Source organism: Camelus bactrianus, chromosome 32 (assembly GCF_048773025.1).
Source record: "Camelus bactrianus isolate YW-2024 breed Bactrian camel chromosome 32, ASM4877302v1, whole genome shotgun sequence".
NCBI classification, from domain to species: Eukaryota; Metazoa; Chordata; class Mammalia; order Artiodactyla; family Camelidae; genus Camelus; species Camelus bactrianus.
Window position 1 is genome coordinate 3,327,136 of NC_133570.1, and position 19,441 is coordinate 3,346,576.

The 19,441-nt window shown below is 47.9% G+C and overlaps 1 long non-coding RNA gene across 2 annotated transcripts in view; it reads right to left on the bottom strand.

The window, feature by feature from the left end:
* Positions 1-17,162, bottom strand: part of LOC123614927 (uncharacterized) — a 135,238-nt gene extending 118,076 nt beyond the window's left edge. For both annotated transcript variants that reach the window (XR_012503581.1, XR_012503580.1), the window contains exon 1: positions 16,946-17,162. This is a non-coding gene — a long non-coding RNA (uncharacterized LOC123614927). The remainder of the gene's footprint in view (positions 1-16,945) is intronic.
* Between the last annotated feature and the right edge of the window lie 2,279 nt (positions 17,163-19,441).

Here is a 19,441-nt window from a genome sequence, read left to right on the forward strand (position 1 = left end):
AAATATATTCTGTGGGCCAAAATATTTTATCTGTCCAGCCTACAGTAAACTACAGTTATGCACGTTCTGTGAAATGAGGCAAGCGTGCAATTTTAATACTCTTTTGGTCACCACAATTCCGGCCCCTTCTGCGCTATGATTTATTTCTCATGCATTTGCTAAAATGCAGGGCGCTCTGCTCACCACACCCTCTGTATTCTCTCAGCTGTATCACCTCCCCTTGGCAGATGGGGAAAAAGATACTCGGAGAGGGTGGGAGGATTTGCCTGAGGTCACACAGCCCGGAAGTGGACAGCGAGCGGGGAGCCGAATCTGCCCATCGCAGGAGCGGGGCGGTATGCACTCTGCCCCAGCACCCCTCCCCCCAGTCTTATTCTGGAAAACCTACCTCTTCAGCCCACCTCTGCCTGGGGACAGATGATGGCTAAACTAACTTAACACTGGAGCCGAGATCTCCACTGAGGACTGAACAGCCTGGCGTGGGCTCTACAGACGTCACCCCGGGGAATAAGGGTCTGCTTCACACCTGGGCCCCTCGAGTGTATGGACACGGCCCGAGATGATGCGGGTCTGCGTCTGGGGCAGCTCGTTCCGGCCGTGATCTTGCTTAAACGTCACCAAGCAGAGGCTGCTGTTTCTCCTACAGACGCGGGCAGCTTTGGTTTGTGTACACCCACGTGCTATGTGTAGAAATGCCGTTCAGTTTCAGTGTTGCAGCCTGGCTGAAGATATTTCCAAGGGCCGTAAGGATACAATTTTCCATCTTTGTCAGCATTCTTGCTGCAAACTCCCAAGTAGGCACTGACCACATCAGAGTCTGCTCATCCTGTCCGGGGATGCATGGCGTTCTGAGAGATGACTTTGTGCAATCTCTCTCTCTCTCCCTCTCTCTCTCGTCACTGGACTCGGGGCCAAGGACTGGACCAGATGGGATGGAAACAGTGGTTGGTCGACAAATGTCTTGGATGGCCACAGAGATGAGCATCTTGGTCTACGATGATGTCCAGTCCCAGGGCGGGGGGGGGGGCATTTCAGTGGCAGGATGCCCGCCCTAGGATGTTTGGGATTTCACTGCCCAACAAGAAAGCATTTGGTTTCAACGCAGATGCAGTTGGGGGGCCGTGGAGGCCAAGCTGGCCTCGGTTCTGGAATTCAAATCACGTTTCAGTCATGGCATCCTCTTGGAAAAACTTCCGTATTGTTGTTGGGTTTGTTGATTTATTTTGGCTTGGAAGGATTTATTCTATTATAATGTTGTCCCTTCTTGGGCATTTTTTTTTCCCATCTTCGAACCATGTACTAATAATAGAGGCAGATGATACAATAAACAAGCAAAGAGCACTCACAAGGCAGAGTGTCTGGAAAGAAATCCTTCTCCCCCTGGTAACACTTCATTTCTTGAGCTGTGATTTCCACGTGGGCTTGTTTGTGAGTGTGCATGTATTTAAGGTGGACACCCCACTCCTCTCCGGAGCCGTGGGCCTGACCTTGTTTAGCAGAGATGTGCACAGACTGGTGCGACTCTGCTCTGGGCCCCCGGTGCCTTGGCAGGTCAGAGGGGTGCAGAGGCAGGCAAACCGGGTATCTAACAGGTGGATCGCGAGGGCAGCCTTACAAACCCAGGGTTAGGTGCAGCCCTCGCCCCCTGCCCCAGGTCTACAAAGCTGCCTCTTAAATGGGAACTTCGAACAGCCCACAGGGACTCCGACTGGATGTAAAATCACAGGGCGGCGGCCTGGCTCTCCCAGAAAACTCGACCTTGTTTTTGTCCCATTAGGTTTCCGACGGCCTGGCCAGCTCGCTGTGCTGAGTAACTGTTCCCGTCCGCAAACTGTGCTCCCCTGGACAGAGATCGGGGCTTCGTAATCAGATCCTCCATGAATGAGCCGCCTCGTCAGCCAATGATAAATATTTTCTAGAAGCAAGATGATTCTAGGGAGATGAGAAAAGGTGGCCAAGTCTGCCCTGCGAATCTCTGCCGCCCCTTTCTGGATCTTTCCCAAAGTCTCCTGCTCCCTTTCTGTTCCCAATTAAAAAACTATAGCATCTTTTACCTCATCTTGAATAGGGCACTTCCCTCAAGGCCACTGGAGTTTTACACCTGCTGCAGGGTAAAACCTATGGCAGATTGCATTGACCAAAGATGTCTGCAAGCAGACATTCACGTCATCTTCACTTGACACTGACACTCCTACTATCCCATCAGGGGAGGGAGGTCCACGAACCTATGAGGAAGAACTACCCCGCTGACTTGGGAGTTATCCACGGCTTGCTGAAGCACGCAGACCAGCAGCCAGTCCACACAACACACACATGGAGCCTCACCCAAGTCTGCAGACAAGCCCTGGCCTGTGTCACAGGCAGTCGGCAGGTCTGGGTAGAGGGACTCGCGCACACGCTGCCAGACACCAGACGTGTGTAATGAGCCGCCTCCGAGCCGGGAGGCGCTGTTTGGGGGGATGCTGCGGGGGGCTCGCTGATGCACATTGAAACAGACGCCTTTGGAGGCGGTGTCGGGGAACAGATAAAAGACGGAGCTGTCATCACCAGTCGTAACTGGCAGATCACAATTCTGACAAATGTGCTGGGAAAAAAAAAAACAACCCACCACTATTCAGGGCTCTGGTCTTGTGTGGGGGGTGAGGAGGATGACCTCCTAAACCACGGATGCGCGATCCCGGCCACGACGGGCCACTTTCCATCGGCAGGATGACTGCTGCTCCCTGATTACCCGCTGCCCTTCCTTGTCACTTTCTGCCGCTCCGTTTTTCCTTTTTTCTTTTTTTTTTTTTTAACTTGGATCGATTTCCACTCTGACAGCTGTCTGTAGAGTCCTTTTTCGAGTCTGACCCTGTTCTGCAGAAAAAGATCCTTCTCTTTTCATTTCTGCTCCTTTCATGGGCTCAGTTTGAGCTGTTGTGCTGTTACATCCAAGGTGGGCTCAGGAAAAACCCATTCCTCCACTTTTGGGCAATCATGAAGCATTTTCAGTTCTTCAAGGATTCAGCCCCGGTCTACACCCAGACTTTCCAGTCCACAGAAATCCATGAGACCAAAGTCTGTTAGATTCACTTGAAACGGAGACAAATTCCAAATCCAGAATGCCCAGATGATTAGGTTTGAATTTTCACATGATGCTCAGTAGCTGGTCAAGAGTATCTCAAGTTGAGGAAATTTAAGACCTTCCCCTCCTGCCCCAACAATGAATTTTGCCTCAAAAAGTGAACAATAAATTCAGTTTCTAGTAGAAAAAAAAATTAATGGATTTTACTGAGAAAGATAAATCAGGCAAAGGACAGAGTTCCCCATTTTAGCTAAATACTTTTCCAGAATTCTCTCCTGGAAGGCACAGGGGTGGATTAAGTGAGAAAGACAGATTATGTACCGCACATCAGAATGATTGAGTTATTTCACTATCTGGTTGGCTCAATTTTCTCCTGTCAAAATTTTTAAACTCAGAGGAGATCCTTCTTTGCATTTGAAATCTTTTATAACACACTCAACCTCTTCTAAAGGATAGTAAAATATATATCATTCTACAGAGAAGGCTGGGCATTCAGGCTTGATTCAAATCTCCGTGGGCTGTCAGCAGTTCAGATCATCCAGACATAAATTCTTATCTGCCTGGGGTTGAAGAGGGACTGGTCCTGGCAGAGCTGGTGGTACATCTGAATTAGACTGGTGGCTTCTTGAGTCTGACCGGAAGCAGGCATTTCCTTCTGAAATAGACCCAGTCCTCCACATCCGCTAAGTTCCCATCCACCAGCAAGCATAAATTTGGGTGAAGAGGGAGATTAAATTGTATTATGTTTCAGACAAATCATTTCCAAGTCCTCCACTGTGTAGAGCACAGGGAACTGTATTCAATTTCTTGTGCTAACCTATAATGGAAAAGAATCTGAAAAAAAAATATGTATGTACGTGCATATGTATGTATACGTTTAACAATCACTTTGCTGTACACCTGGAACTAACATTGCAAACCAACTACACTTCGATAAAAAATAGAATTTGAAAAATAAAATAAAAAATTGAAAAAAGAATCACTTCCAAGTCCTAAAATGGTGCATGTAATTAGATTGAATTCTCGGATACTTTCTAATCAGCAGGGGCTGTGTTTGTGAGAAAAATCAAGCTTCAAACAGCAGGGGGTCCTAAAAAGTAAGTGTTTCCGCTGGCATCCAGGCCTGCACATTAAGCTTTCCATTTTTATAACTGTTTTCAAACATTATTCCTTTATTTTCTTTCATTTTAAAAAAAACCCGAAATTGGCTCATACTATCAAATGTTTAACTCCATTTTTATTACCACGCTCTCCAAATCTTAACACGAACACACTGTGGTTGAAATACAAGATAGGCAGGTAGATGGCATTTTTACATCACCAGTCTAGAAACCAGAGCCACGTCCATTTGCAGCTACCTTTTTTTCAGCTATTTTTATACTCGAGATTTATGAAGGCAATATTGTATAAAGTTTAATTAATGATGCAAATGATACCCTAATGCTCTGGAGACATTTAACTCCAACCATCTGCTTGGAACCAGAAAAAAAAATTAATTTCTTTTCATCCTCATAAAGGCAGGTACAGGGAGGATTAAGATGTTTCTTCAGTCTTTCTTCTTGGTCCAACACCTGTTTTAAAAATAGGCACTTTTGGCGATTGGACCTAATTAAAATAAAAAGAACTAACATTTAACAGACATAGAAAACAAACATATGCTACCAAAAGGGGGAGGGGGAGGGACACATTAGGAGTTTGGGTTAGCAGACACACTACTGCCTATAAAACAGATAAACAGCAAGGCCCTACTGTACAGCACAGGGAACTATATTCAATATCCTGTAATCACCTATGATGAAAAAGAATATGAAAAAGAATACATATGTATATATGTGGAACAGAATCACTACACTGCACACTAGAAACAAACACAGTGTTATAAGTCAACCATTCTTCAATTTAAAAAAAAGAACTAACTTTTATTAATTGCTAGTTATGGATCAAACATGGTGCTGGGTGTTCTCTATTCTTGTTCCATGAGCTTTTCACCCTGGCATACTGGACAGGTGGGGAAGACACCCCTGCAGCACCCCCACACCACCCCCCCCCAGCCTTTCACCTACAATACGGCGGCAGGGCTGTGTCCTTGGCCTCAGTGCTCAGCCCTGTTGCCACAGGACGATGCAAATCCACCCCACCACAAGGCCCTTTGGACTGGGAGTTCAACCAAAGCTCTGATCCGGCCAACAGAAAGAGGTTCCATGTCTGAGCCTCGGATTTCAAAGGTCGTGGGTGTTCTAACCGCTCCCCAAGCCTCTGCGGTCTTCTTGAAAAGAGCACGGCGGGGCTGGTCTGCTGGCGCCGGTGGGACACACATGGGACACACCCGGAGGAGAGCCACCTCTAGCAAGAGCGCAGCCACACCCCTGGGGCCCAAACAGAGCACAGCTGTTTGAGAGATAATAAGTTAACAACTTTAATATTTCTTCAGTTTGAAATATTCAAAGTTTATAACAGTTGTAAGTACAGTAGAAGGAACTAAATATTTTCCCCCCTGAGAGCAAACTGCCCGTCTCCTGCCTGAGCACTCTGAAGTGACCGGAGTGTGTATGTCACACCACACGACCGAAACCGACAAACCTTCAGCACAGCCACAGAAATCGAGACTTTCACCTCGGTACATGACTCACACTTTAGTAATCAAATCTCATGCGACTTCCACCAAATGTCCCACGTCTGCCCTTCACAGCAAAGGACCCAAGTCTGCATGATGCGCTGCTGACAGGGACCTTCTAAATGTCCTTCCTCCCAGAGTCGTTAAGCCGGAAGGGAAAGGCATGGACGCTGGTGGTCCTGCCCGTCAACACGCGGGGGAAACCCGGTGGGGAAGAACCGCACAGGCGGCAGCAGAGCTCAGATGTGGAAAAAAGGGAAGTAGGGTCCTGACGACGTTCCCTGAGCATCCGGACCCAAAGACACCCGGAGGAGCTGGAGCCAGCGGCCACCGGGCACCCGACGAGAGAGCAGTTCCTCCCGTGAATCCCAGGCCGGCTCCCTGCGGGACGCACCTGGGAAGACAGATGTTTCTCCCACTCCATTCAGGGAGCCGGACGTTTACCGCCTGGGGTTCTATGACACGGCCATTCTCTCACTGCCCTTACCTAATCCATCTGACTTATTTATTTACCAGTGTTTGCCGTAACGTGACATTATGGATTCAAACCCCAGTCAGCCTACGAGGTAGCAATGAACCTTTCAGTGCCTCGGTTTACTCATCCATAAGAATGGGTGCAGGAAGAACTGAATGGCCACATGAAGCCCTTAGTGAGGTCCCCAACCCACCATAGACATCCCGTGACGGTGCATGTTACGTGGAACATGTCTGTGTCCTGTATAATTGCCAGCATCATTGTCCCTAACGTTCCTCCGGCCATCCAGGAAAACCACAGGCTCATGGAGCCCCGTGCCGACAGGCTAGGAAAAAAGAGGGAAATTCGGCTTCCAGATAGTCTGTATTTACTGTCAATTACAAATGATCAAGTCAGACATTTCTGAAAGAAGACGCTAAATCTGAACTTTAATTATCTAGAAGGACCGTCTCCCGTGACTTACTCATTCTGTGCTGCTAGAGGAAGCTGTTGTAAGATGAACTCTGTTTTCCATTAAAACAAAAGTATTAGTCTGCAGAGGGACCGTTAAACTAGTCTCTTCATACTTCCGACGCACGTAACAGAAATAAGTAAGTGTGGATATGCGAGGTCATATTCAGGGACTCCATAAAAAAAATTACATTTGCTTAAGTTAATTAAGCAGATTTAATTTTTGTGGCATTTTAATAAGTGCATTTTGTAAGAAAATTAACTTAAGAGGACAGTATATTTCATGGATTGCAATGAGGAAAACAAAAGGCTTCCAAATTAGAATCCACAGCCAGGCAAGAAATTCAGTGAATTGTTATGAGGTCCAGCATTTTATTATTTTTTTAATTGCATGGGATTTCAACTCATCCCATGGATTTAGGATCCAGATTAGCGATTCACATGCCATGTCTTCCAAAGCCATTCAATGATGCTTCCATCCACCACTGCCTCTTCCTCCCCCATCAGCCCTTGAGTGGGATAGAACATTCGAGGTGCTTCCTAACATCCTCCTTCTTGTGGAAGAGGGGAGGTTCATAATCCCGTAGACCCCAGATCTCTCCTGCAGGGATCTGAGCTCAGCGGAGTGCAGGGAGATGGGAGAACTCCCTGACGGTCACCATGTGATACGGTCGATCTGTGATGCTTGGCGTATCAGAAGGACGTTCCCCGCCCCCCCCCCCAAAGTTAAAGTCCTTGAGTTGGCAGCCTGAACTAGTGATCCAAATTCTTTTCCAGCTCATTCTCCGACTGCGAATGTGCTGAGAGGAGACAAACATCGTCTCTAACTCAGCCATTGACCAGTCCACAGAGCTCACCTCAGTAACACCCCAGCAGGGCACAACAGACTGGGATCACATTGGCTGGTTTAATCCACAAGCATTTACGGAGCACCGACTACATGCCAAGCTCTTCTCTAGACACTGATAATCCTGCCAGGAGGAGAACTAAGCTTCGATGATCATGAAGTTGTTGTTTTTTAAGAGTGTAACAGACCCCGATCAAAGACACATACAACATGTCAGATGCTAATAAATGCAAAGACGCCAAATAAAGCAGGATAAAGGAAGAGACTGAAGACAAACGTGGTTATTTTAAATAGGGCATTCGAGGAGAGCTTTACTGAGAAGCTACCGCTGAAGCTGACAACCGAGGACGAGGACGAGGGAGAGAACTGGTGACAACCATCGGTCCCCTTGGCCGGTATCCTGTTCACCACTTGGCATGCGTCAGCTACCTCATGCAATCCTGCAAAGGAGATTCTGTTCCTACCTCTGATTTTAAGGGGAATGCAAAAGTTGAATTACCTTTTTCATAAGGTCACCCCACTAGTAGCTGGCTGTCGTACTGCTGAAGCATTTTCTTTTTTATTGACATACAGTTGATGTACAATGCTGTGTTAGTTTCCGGTGCACAGCACAGTGATTCAGTTATACACATGTATATATATCCCTCTTCACATTCTTTTCCATTATAGGTTATTACATAGCATTGAATAGAGTTCCCTGAGCTCTACAGTAGGTCCTTGTTGTTTATCTATTTTATATATAGTAGTTAGTATCTGCAAATCCCAAACTCCTAATCATTTCTCTCTTCCCTCCCCGAGAAGGTTTTTTTTTGAATCACGGATTAAAAAGAGCAGCACATTACTGCGTCAGGGCACGGAGTGATGGCAACAGAACTTTTGACTCTTGGCTGTTGACTGTTCTGGCAGTGGGCTGAGTTGAACTGGGCATCGACCGTTGCTGACTGGTATATTTCTAGGCAGCAGGTGGACCCATCAGAGCATCACGCATTCCCTCGCAGAGTCAACGCCTTACCTCATCAACGTGTCAGACACATACCAGCTGCCTGATTTTAACCACCTCTATCAATGTCGGTTTTGCCGCTCCTACCTAGAGGTGCTGGGGCGTTTCATCATCATACCCTGCTGTAAATGAGCAACTTAAACTGGATACACCTTCTTGGGCAGTTGCTGGGGAACGGGAAGGAACTGGGATACAGCGCTCTGTAAGGTCTGAGCAGCCAAGTCTGTCTTGTCCCTCTCTGCCTTTGTACTGGCTGGCTAATGACCCTGGAAAACTGGCAGGAAAGGGGGCTCGTGCTAGGCTGGGAGGGGTGGACACACATTCCAGGGATCACGCACATTTCATTCACTAGACGCCTCCAACTCATGGTGAGACCATCTGAATGAAAGCTCAGTCGGTTCAATCCCAGCCCGTGACAACGGGGGACCCCAGGATGCGGCGTGTGGGACACTGCTTGGCAACTTCTGCAGAGCAGAAACCACTGAAATGTGCAACTGAAGGCATCTTAAGAAATCAGTAAGTTCCCACCTCAAGGGTCTCTGTGCCATTGTCTGCCTGGATTGTTCTTGCTCGGAGTTTTCTACAGCTGATTCCCTATTAATCACACAGCCTCTCGAATGTTACCATGCTCAGAGCAGCTTTCCCGGTCCTCCTGCCAAAGCCGCAGCTCCCACCTCAATTATATTACCTGGTTGTATTTGCATCCTCGCATTAGCCTTTGCTTAATGATGCTTTATTTATTCATCTCTGTGTTTATTTATTTATTTATTTTTCTGTCTAGGCTGCTAGACTAGAATGTAAACTCTGAGAAATTAAGAATCTAGTCTCACCCCCTGTGCTGTTCCTTCCTTGAATGCCTAGAAAAGTGCTTACACACAGGAGCTACTTAGGAATGAGTGGCTCACTTATAAAATAAGCCTGTTGGAGAAAAAAAAAAATGTTACCTAATCTGTCTAAGGTCATGGGGACACCCCACAGGCAGAGATAGGTCTCAAATATAAGACCCTTGACTCTTGGTGGATTCAGCTTTCCAGACTCCTAGTGAAAAAAAAAATTTCCTCATACTTGGGTGTTCAGCGGTGGATATTAAAGCAAACACTGGTATGTTGGAGATACACAAAGACTGGAAAGACTATAGCTGTCTTTTGTTTTCCTTTGTTTGCAGTCAAGCCTTATCACCCAGGAAAGTTTAGCACAGAGACTTTTCCTGAAGCACCCCCATTTCACCTCCAGAAAGAGATCTGGAAATGTTTTTCTTCTACAGACGACATTAGCAATTTACAAAATAATTTCAAATGTAGAGGCATGTCACAGTATGGCCAATAAGACTGAGCAAATCTCATTAATGTTAAGCTACACTAATTTGGAAATTACCACAATTCTATTTCACGGTGAAACAATGGTAATTAAGTCGCAGTGTGTCTGTGTTATTTAGGAAAATAAGCAATTACACGACGCCCTTGAGACACACTGCTAATTGGGCGCCTTGAGGGCACTCTTGTCTGAAACGGAATCGGATGATCCGATGTGCAGGACGCTGCTCGGGGCAGGGGACTGCCTCACACAGAAGATTCATTAGTGCCTGAGCAACACCGCCCGGCGAGGGGCAGGTCACACAGCAAACTGACAGACGCTCACACTGTCTTTTTTGATAATGAAAGACACAAGGGTGTTAACTTAACTTCCGTGTTCCAGGCCCGGGAGGAGACTCCAGCCACACTGCGGAGCGGCTACATGAGGGGATTATCAAGAATTCCCCAGATCAGCTCAAAGATGGAGCAGCGTCACAAAATATGGCATCGGAGGGTCTAGAAAAAGACTTGCGCTCCAGTATTCAAGGCAGATATGTTTGCACAAGGCCAGCAGGTTAACCGTCTTGAGATCCAGTACACAGCACGCTGACCATGGTTACTAACCCCGCGTTTAGCCCTGGAAACTTGCTCCCAGTAGACTCCAGACGCTCTCATCACACAGACACACAAAAAGGTAACTACACGAAGAGATGGCATGTGACTGGGCTTGACTATAATCATTTTATGATACACCTGTGTCTGTCAATAGGTAGACAGACAGTCATCACACTGCACACCTTGAATAGATACAATTTTTATTAAAATTCTGATCATAGTTGTAACTCATTATTTATGTCTTTAAGAATTACTTCTACGGCTAGAATTGTAACATCCTGAATACAGAAACCGTGCCCGGGTGGTTCAGCACCACACATGATAACAGTGGAGGGCCTGGCACACCGAAGGTACTCAGTTTTCTTAAAAGTGAATAAATAATGGAGGTGGAGGGTTTAGCACAGCGGTGGAATGGGTGCTTAGCACACACGAGGTCCTGGGTTCAATCCCCAGTACTGCCGTTAAAAAAATCTAATTAACTCCCCACTCTGAGAAAAAACAAACAGACAGATTGAATAAATAATGAAAAAGAGAATAAATGATTGCATATCTGTTAGGGAATTTTAAATGAGTGATTACATATACCAGTTTATAGACTCCAACTGAGCATTACTAATTCAGGTGACAACTCCAGGGGACAGACGTCTATGGCTTCAGCCCACCCACCATCCCCTTTACTTTCTTCTGACGTCAGCACGCTAACATTCCCACGCAAACCGCCTCTTCCCCGTTCTCAGCCCAGGAAATGAAAACGGGGCAAGGCCACCGCCAGCTTCAGGGGGAGGCTTAACATACTGCTAATTGGATGCCAGCCACTGATAAGCCAATCAGGGCATCCCACCCCATCAGCACAGTTTAGAGAGAGACATGGGGCTCCCCTAGATCTGTAAATTTGAACCTGATCCTTTAAGTAATTATTGGAAAAGAAAAGCCCCTTTTTTTTTTCCTTTCTGTTTCTGAGTCTCCTAAACTGATTGAACGAAAGCTTGGAGCCTCTGGGGGCTCAACTTCCTACCACAAGGGAAAGTGATAAAGCCGCACTGAGCTGAGCAAAAGGAGATCCTAATAATATGATTTCACCACCTTGATCCATGTGGATTTCTCACCATGTGAGTGAACGAACTGCCCCCGTGCATGAAGCTAGTTTTCATTAAGTCTCTATCAGTTTCAGTCTAAAATAATATGTTAATGGAGCTAGAGACTATTAGGGGGAAATAGATAAACTGTTTCTAAAACATGCTGTATACATAGTAAAGGGTCAAAGGATTGAAGAGAAAAAAGAAATCAATGTGGGTGTATCAGTTAGCTGCTGCTGCATAACAAATCAGCCCCCAACAGGTTAGCATAAATAATAAGCATCAGTTATCACGTTAGCTGGGGCAGCTCTTCAGACTGCAAGTCTGTGCCTCTGTGGGTCAGCTGTACATATACTTTGACCCAGTACTTTCATTGCTAGGAATCCACAGGTGTACACAAGGAAACAGGGACAGCAATGTTTATTGAAGGAACAACCCCATTGCCAAGCCATCTGGATGTATTTAGTCTCCATGCAAGGAGTCTGTTAGCTGTCTCCCACTTCCTCTGGTTTGGCCTGAGCTGTAAGAACACTTTCACATTTACTTGTCTTTCTGTTCTCTTCTGTCCTCCTTTATAATCATGTGGTTTTCAAATTCATTTACTCACATCGCCTCACCGTGAGTGTTCATTACAATACAATTTTAAATCAGGACCTTAGCTGCCTTTCTCACCCAAAGCGTTGGGACTTCACATTTAACAGCTTTTGAACTGCTTATCACAGTATTTCAGGCAGTTTTATGTTATATTCTATTAAAAAACGATTCCACCCCAGGTTGTCACAATTCGGAAGATTACAGCTTCTGCAGGCTGTTTTGCTAGGAATATATTCATATACTGACTCTGCCAGACACATGCCATGAGCCTGCATTTAACATCTCATCTGATAGCATAATTCAACAAAAAGGCTAAAATAAGCAGTATTTATTAATATCATGGGATGGGCTTTTCAGGTCTGCTAGACAGGCACACCCTGTCTTCCCAAAGCAGACAGTCCTGCGCGTCTCACAAGGGCAAAGAGGAAAAGGGGAAGAAGCTGGAAATGGGAGGATGCCTCCCAGTGATGCAACTCCGGTTATGTATTTACTTCTTCTCAGGCAATCTTTCCCCTCTCTTCGGAAAGGAATGCAAAATTCATTCTCACAGAAGTCATAAACACCATCTGTGTTGTTCTCTGAGTTTGAAAACATCACTACTTGATCAAATAGTTTAAGAAAATATATGCCCTACGAGACAAAATCCATAGATAGCACTAGTTTCCAGACAGACAGTGTTTTCAGAGGGCAGAAAGTTGGAGTATCACATTTGGACTTCTCAGGCCCAGTACCTGGATCAGTATGACTACAGTGATGGCCTGGCCACCTCCGGTTTCTCCGCCCCCAGCATCTTCCCAACTAGAACCCGTCTGCTGCTTTCAAAGCCCAGGTGGGGTCCATCTATTCACCACTCCCGCAACCCTGCTCCTGGGGCTGGCTACAGAGACTGGTTCTGGGTGTGTCCATAATCCAAGTTACTCCCAACAGAGCCGGGAACCTGCAGCCCCAGGACTTGTGCTGGACCCGATGGGGAAGAGCAGTGATCTCCCTGAAGCGACCAAGCCAGCAGGGGGGACACTCGGAGCTGCTGGAGGTCAACTTGCTGAAGATGATGCCAACCCAGACGAAGAAAAGGAGACGGGCTGCTAAGGATACAGCACCCAGACAGCCCTGGTACTGCCCCTTCCTCCCCAAAGTCTCCATATGCACCAGGAGCCTAGGAGCCCTTTCTGCTGGGGCTTCATTCATGCAGTAGCTAAGGGCATTAATCAGACAAAGCCCACTGGATAAACACCCTCAGCAATCAAAGGAAGCAGGGACACATACACCCAGGGCCTTTGTGAAAAACAGAGAATCAAACAGATATGGCCTTTGGAGAGTGAGGACGATTACTGGCTACCTATCTAGCAGTCCCTCCTCTCATCTTTGACCACAGGGCCTGCTCCCAACTACAGATCCTAAAAATGTCCAGTCTTCACCTTACTAAACTCCTTTGAATCCAAGACCCACTGTGGACCAGTGGGATCGGAAGACTAGTGGCAGGGTTTGTGGAAGGGTTTTCTTTCCTGGTAAAGAGATATACTGGAAGAGAAACATCCCTCTCACTGCCTTTGGATACAGCTGGGTGAGGGTGTGATGTCCGGAAGAGCTGCAGCTATTTTGCGATCATGAGGAAAAAAGCTGGAGAATGACAGCTAGGGCACTGGATCTTGGAGTGGAAAAACAAAACATCTGGATGACACTGGTGTGCTGCTGGATTAATAAACCATAGAATCAACCACTTCCATGCTTCTTATTATGAAATATCATAAACTCCTATCATTTCAGCCACTTTGGGGTGGTATTATACTAACTGCAGCTGACCTCATCCTAAGGAACACACAGATCTCATGCCCTCTCCATGAATTTGCAACTGAGACTTGGGGAATGTTCATCAGATGTGTGTAGGTTTCCAAAAGCCCCGTGGCATCACAAAGTTGCACCATGAAATGCTTTCTCAGTGGATAGCACGGAGTATTGAGTATGAGAATGAGAGTGTTGAGTTTGGAATCACCTGGGTTCCTAAGAATCTTGAACAACTGCTACCTACTTAGAAGGTTTTGACTACTCAGCCTCAGTCACTTCTTAGTCTTTGAAAGAGATCCTCTAAAACAGAGGGAAAAACTGTCCCAGACAAGGTTTGTTGGGGTCCCCAAGGACAGAGCCCTCACTGTATAATTCCACCAGAAAAAGAAGTTCCAGCCAATCCTGCACACCCTCGTTCACTCAGCACTCACAAATTCTTTCATTAGACAAGTACTCGCCAGGTCTTCTTTGTGCTTTACGCTGTACAACTCAAGTAGTTTAAGGACTGAAGAAGAAAAAGAGAACTTCAAGGCTCTGTCAGACCCACACAGCTCTGAAAGCAGCCAGAGAAGATAAATAAACGAAAATGTGTGGCTGAGCTCTAAAATGTTATTTACAAAACAGATGATGGGCTGGACCTCTTGGCCCCGCCCTGTAGCTTTCTGACCTCTGACCTAAGAAAAAGGAAGTTTCTGCACTTCTTACAGGAAGGCTGCCAGACAGACAAGGCTGTGATGAGAAAAGTCTGTATATGGATGGACTCTTGGACCTTCTGTCACTACAGTGGAAAGGAGGAAAAAAACCCACAGAGTTATGAATGGGATTCTTGGAAGCTGAGTTAGGTCAACGAGTAGTTTACAAATGGGCACTAGAAATCCTGAATTCCATTTGGTTGGAAATGCCATACTCCTTGTGGGAACTGCCCCACAAAGGATTCTACAAGATCCAGAAATATTATCACCGTGGAAAGTTGGCAAGTGACGAATGAGTTTAAGGTGTTACTTGCTTGCCTGATTACGTGTGGTGGACAGGCAGACCTCGCTTTACTGCGCTTTGCAGATACCGTGTTGTTTACAAACGGAAGGTCTGCGGCCGCCCCGAGTTGTCAAGACGATGGTTAGCATTTTAAGCAATGAAGCATTTTTTAATTAAGGTATGTACTGTTTTCTTTAGACACAGTGAATTTGACAGATGGCAGTATAGTGTAAACATAACTTTTACAGGCAAGGGAAAAAACCAAAAATACGTGTGGGGGTCCCATTACCGTGATGCTTGCTTTACTGCTGGGGTCTGGAACGGAACCTGCGGTACCTGCGAGGTCTGCCTGGATTTAAATGAGCTTCCATTTCCTCCTCTCTCACTCAGAGTCTATTTTCTTTGAGCAGCTAAGACTGGAGGCTCCTATGTCTCTTTTTAAAATTCACAAGTTGTCTTTTCACCAAGGTTGGATAAATCACCCAAGAAAGTGGAATCTCTGCCCAACTCGGGCCTCTCAGTCCTTGGGCTGTAGACACAGGAACCACCAACACCCAAGTAGAGGAAGGTGTAGCCAGACTGGCTACCTCTCCCAAAGGGATTAATCCCAGACCCCAACAGGGAGCTTCAAGGAATGAAAACTTGCTCTGAGAATTATTCATTCGGCTGCGGAGAATAAGGACCCAGGCAGGAGCCCCCCAAGCTGTCTACACAGGACCAGAAACCACCAGGATGGTAAAAAGAGCATCTCAGAGCCTGAGCCCTGATCACACGCCGCGTAGCTGGGGGGAGGCCTCTCCCAGTGCCACCACCTAGGACAGAGGGGATTGTGTCCAGCTTAGAGACCCCCCCACTCCGTAGCCCAACCCAGGAACCCCTGCTTGCAACTTAGTCTTTGTCGTGTGGCCGCGCTGTCTGCTGGGAAATGATTTTTTTTTCTTTTTGCCTAGGCACATCAGCAGTGGGAACAAGACCAGGATTCTGTAAGCAAAGGATAGAGTTTTTAACACTGACAATACAAAGCGTTGGTGAGAATGAAGAGCAACCTGAACTCCCACAGATCATTAGTGGGAACGCAAAACAGTACCACCACTTGCAAAAAAAAAAAGGCGGGGCAGTCCCTTAAAAGCTTAAACCTAGAATCGTACGGGCCAACAATTCCACTCGTAGCAAATGAAGGCTTGCCTGTGAATGTCTGTAGCAGCTTTGCTCAGAAGAGTAGGAACCTGTAAATTATCTGAACGATCCAAACGTCAGTCAACAAACGAAGAGAAGATAAACAAATGGTGGTGTATCTACTTCTCAGCACTAAAAATGAGTAAACCACACACTTGTAAAACAGGATGCGTGAATCTTGTAAGCATTCGCTGACTGAAAGGAGCTAGATACAACACGCTTCACAATTGTACTTATATGATTTATAGTGACCGAAAGAACAACTTCTGGTTCTAGAGTTCATGGGTGCATTGATCAAGAAGGAAAACCAAGAAAGTTGTGGGGGGTGATGAAAATGTTCTAGACCTTGACTGTGATGGTAGTTGTGTGTATATATATATATATACACACATATACACACACACACACACAGATATGCATATTTATATGTAAATATATATTTTATTATCAAATATAAACATGTTTATCAAAACGCATCAGTCTTTACGTTGAAAATAATTAAATTATAAATTAAATCTCCATAAAGCTAATTTTTTAAAAAAGCCACACATTTGATAACCAAAACATACACAGCACACAAATGCATTTCCAGAACTTCCACCATCATCTAATCCAACTAGTACCTTCTACCAGTAACTATAAGGGCCCTCAACCGACTGCCCTCCTTCTAATCTTGGAGCCTCACTGCTTGATCTTAACAGGCAGAGTGAGCGTTTAAAAACCTGACACAAGTCATGTCACTCCTTGGCTTAAAAGCCTCCGAACACTTCCTCTAGGCTGAAATAAAATTTGAACTTTTTTGCTTGGTTTACCAAACAGGATTAGGTTCAGCTGTGGGTCCCAGAAGGGCCCCCAAAATGCAGCGACCAGCCGTCTGGCCAGGTGCGCCGCGCAACTCCTGGTTCAGGCTCCCTCCGCCTGGGAGCCCCCGGGGATTCCCGAGCCCCGAGCGCCCCCGCGACAGCGCCCGCCCCCGCCTTACCTCGGCCCGGGGCGCCCGCCCAGCCTGGGACCGCGCCCTCGGAGCGCGTCCTGCGTCCGCCGCCGCCTCCTCGGGCTCCGGGGCGCCACCCGCAGCGCAGTCACCCGCCCGGCTGCGCCTCGGCGGCCCGCGCCCACCCCGCGCCGTCCCTCCCCTCGGAAGACGCCGCGGCGCCGCCGGTCGCGCAGCTACAGGGCCACCGCTTCCCCGGGGCTGGGGTTCGCGCGCTCCAGGCAGGACCGCCCCGGCCACGCCCACCAGCCGCCTAGGCTCCGCCCCCGCCTCCAGGTCGGTCCTGCCTTCAGTTCCGCCCCAGCTTGGACTCCCCCTCCTCACCGCCCCGGACCGCACCCCGCACCCCACACCCCACTCCCCACCTCTCGGAACCGCCCCTTCCCCGCTCCCCCAGCCCCGGTCCTCGACCTCCCGCCCGGCCCCGCCGCCCCGCCAGCCGCGCTCACCCGGTCGGGGGGTGAGGCCAGAGCTCCGGGGGGTCCGCGCGCGGGCAGGAGCACCCTTCCAGAATCCCAGGTACAGGTGCTGAGAAGGGAGACGCGGAGGGGAGGACGCGGCGCCGGGAGAAGGCGCTCCTCCGACGGAAGCGCTCCGCTGTGGCCGCCCGCTGCCTTCGCGCTCTGGGTCGCAGCCCTGCAGAGTTCGGCCCGGGTCCCCGGGACTCTGACCTGGAGATGGCCCTTCACCCTCCCGAGACCCTGCGGGGCGGGGCACTCAGCACGCCGGCCGCAGCTCGCGACTTTCGGGTCACGCCCTGGCGCGGGGAAGCTGTGGGGTTAAAAACGCCCCCTGCGGTTTAACATGGACAGGTTCATAGTTGCATTTTTTTCCTGTTGACACCTGTCACCATACCTAGTTATAATTGTGTGTGTGTGATGAGAACTTTTAAGATTTACTCTCTTATAGTTGCCGTTTTTTTTAACTTTATTTTTTTTTATTGTAGTTGATTTACAATGTTAGTTTCAGGTTGTATTTGTAAACAGGAAAAAACAAGGTGGAAAATTCGGGACTATATACGTCCATATTTTCACACCGGAAACCGTGGTACCCTGCAGAAGGGGACAGGGGAAAAACTAGCTGATTAATTCGTGCTCTTTCTGTACTGTTTGGTTTATTTTCTTAATATGCTTGTATTGTCTGTTCAAGAAAATAAGCAAACAAATTTAAAAAACAAAAAAACAGATGAAACAACTAGGAGCCCGGGCTGCCCAGTAGCGGCTTCTGCGTAGTGAGGCTGGGAGATCCACGCTCCACCCTCAGCACGTTTTCCCTCTGTTTCCACCCGCCCGCACCCCCCGTGCTGCGCCCTCTGAGGACCTAGTCCCTGCTGCCCCCCACGAGGAGTGCCACTCACGCCTTATGGGCCCTGGAAGACGCCGAGCCTCAGTAGGGCAGGATTGTGACACTTCTCTGGATGTCACAGGTAGAGGAACAAATGAGAAGTCAGAAACCTGCAGGGAGAGGCCTGGACTCCCGGCAGGCTGCACCTCCCCAAGCCGCAACACCTGGCCCTCGCCTGGGGGTCCGAGCTTCCCACCCACGGGGCTAGGAGGGGCCCTGCTCCCCCTAACTTGGCTCAGGGGAGCATCAGAAAGGCGGTAAGGAAGCCTGTCTTTTTCACGTGCCACCCTCTTCCCTGGTTATGAGAGACCATCTAGCATCCTGATAACAAATATTTTCAAAAACCAAACAAGAAAAGAAACACAAATCCATCTCTTTCCCCCAATACTAGTCCTCCTAGAGAAACAGGAGCCAAGCCTGGGGGGAGGGGTGGATTTAAAGCCCTCAACCCTGGCACCTATGGCCTCTGCCAGCTCCCTGGGGCTGGGATCCTGGACCCAGACTGGGTAAGGAAGACTCTTCTTAAAAAGGGCTGCATCTCTGCGCTCATCACTTTAAAACTTGGACAGAATCCCGCCTTTGGGAATTTCCAGACACAGGGCTCCTGTTCCCCTGTGATCCAATGTCCTGTCTCTAGGAGGGCCCAGTGAGAGCTGTTTCTTAAAAAGTATACAGCATGCTGCTTTGGGTGGCCTGGTCTTGGGTGGCCTGGCCTTGGGTGGCCTGGTCTTGGGTGGCCTGGCCTTGGGTGGCCTGGTCTTGGGTGACATGGCCTTGTGTGGCCTGGTCTTGAGTGGCCTGGCCTTGGGTGGCCTGGCCTTGGGTGGCCTGGTCTTGCTTTAGAATACCAAGAGCCTGTGTTGTGATTCTCCTACTGGGGCTTCTGTAAGCTTCATGCTGCACCTTCCTCCCCATGGGTGCCTCCAGCATCATGGACCTGAGGGTTTGCCCCAAACATTAGAACTGATTGCACCAAACCCTGCTCTGAATAGAGTCCCCTTTCCTATTGTTGGCTCCATGTGTGTCATCACTTGGTTGATGGTCTGGAGGAGCACTTCTAAGTGGTTAGTTTTCTGTCTTTTTTGGGGTGAGGGGGAAGGTAATTCAGTTTATTCATTCATATTTCATGGAGGTTCTGGG